Consider the following 1981-nt stretch of genomic DNA (forward strand, 5'->3'; position numbering starts at 1 on the left):
ATGTGCATCTTTCCTGGTTTTAAACCATTTAGAGTGCAGTGCTGCACCCTGGTTTTGGTGTTAGGTGCCGTCGAGTCGAATACGACACACAGCGACATTACAAACAGATCTGAACCCTGCCCTGCCCTGCCCTCATCATTTCTGCCACACTAGCGCCCACAGTCTGTCTCAATTCCAGGAATTTTTTAAATGCAATTTGAAGAAAAGTAACAAATGAGCAACTCAATTAAAAATAGGCAAAAGATCTGAGCAGACAGTTCACCAAAGAAGACGGATATGTGGCACAGAAATACATGAAAAGACAAATTCCAAATGGCAACGACAATAAGACACCACTACACACCTATTGCTGTTGTTGCTCTTCCAACTGGTTAAACAAGAAACTCAAACTCATTGTCATTGAGTCAGATCAACTCCTAGCTGCTCCTTCAGTAGGTTTTTGGAGGCTGTAAATCACACAGGAAGAGATTGCTTGGAGCTGTTGATGGATTTGAACCACCAATGCAACAACACTTTATAGTTAGCAGGACAGCTATTGATAGATTATACCAGAAGAGCTCCTTTTCAACTCATAATGACCCTGTAAGACAGAGTAGAACTTCCCTGTAGTTCCCTGGCTGTATTTTTTTTCCAGCTGTAATCTTTACGGAAGCTGGTTCCCAAGTGTTTTCTCTGCTGGGATTGCTTCTACCATAGAACTGCTGGTGGGTTCAAACCTCTAACCTCTTGGTTAGAAGCCCCTGCATCACCACGACTCCACACACATATTAGAATGTCTGTGCTTTGCAGACAGAAATGCGGATGAGAATGGGCAGCAACAGGAACTCTCATTCATTACTGGGGGGAGAGCGAAATGGTGCAACAGTGACTTTGGAAGACAGGGTATCAGTTCTACGGCTGAGCACAGTACTCTATGATCCAGCTATCACACTCTTAAGTGTTTACCCAACTGATCTGAAACGACATCCGCACAAAAACGTGTCTGAACTTTTTTCTAGCCTTTTTATTGCTATCATCACAGTAATCACAGACATTCTACTACCTGCTTTGCGTCAGGGTCAGATTGCAGAAAAAGAAGGAAGAAGGAGGTTGGAGCAAAGCTCATCATTGTGTACATCATTTCTGGAAAAATAAAAATTAATGCATACAATTTTGAGGTATGAGATCTGCACACATCTGATTATAAAATTGTCCGTTAGTGAGGTTTCTTCTGGATTGTGTAATACACAGAAAATAGATCATTATTTCACAATGTTCCCAGAGCCGTCACAAGTGTGAGAACCACGGCCAGGAACTAGCACTCCTGGGTCCGGCTCAGCTTCTCCTGGGTGTTGTTCAGTTTTTGTTGAGGCTCATGGTGACCCCGTATGACAAGGTAAGAGACCACACCCTTGGATTTTCTTGGCTATAAGCTCTACAGATGCAGATAACCAGGACTTTCTCCTTTGGAGCTCTGGGAATCTGCCAACCTTTCAAAAGAGTTGTCCAGCACTAATCTTTCAGAATAGCCGTCTAGCACTTAACCACCTTACCTCTCATGCTCTCCTTTATACAGAAAAAGAACCATGTTCTCTGACTCTGACATTTTAAGGAGCATTATTATTACAGTTCCTTAAGGTTTCATTCTTTCTTTTAGCACTCTATTACATATTTAATAATCTTCACCAACACCATCAGTCACCAGCAGTCTTTAAAAAGGTCTGTCTTGTGAAATCAAATTTCCCCTGAATCTTCCAACTCTTTTTCTAGAAGCTTTGAGTCCACTTCAACTCATAATAACCCTCCACTGAGTTTTTGAGGCTGTAAATCCTAATCAGAGTAGACTGCCCGTCTTTCTCCTAAGGAACCACTCATGGGTTCAAACTGGTGGAGACTCAGGACCTTTTGGTTAGCTGTATAACTATACCAACAGCACTCCCTAAGTCTTTTCTTTGTTATTATGTGCCATCAAATCACAACCAACTCACAGCCTACGCTCAAG

This window comes from Elephantulus edwardii, unplaced genomic scaffold (genome assembly GCF_000299155.1).
Source record: "Elephantulus edwardii isolate Elephantulus edwardi_28Jun2011 unplaced genomic scaffold, EleEdw1.0 scaffold00264, whole genome shotgun sequence".
Classification (NCBI taxonomy): domain Eukaryota; kingdom Metazoa; phylum Chordata; class Mammalia; order Macroscelidea; family Macroscelididae; genus Elephantulus; species Elephantulus edwardii.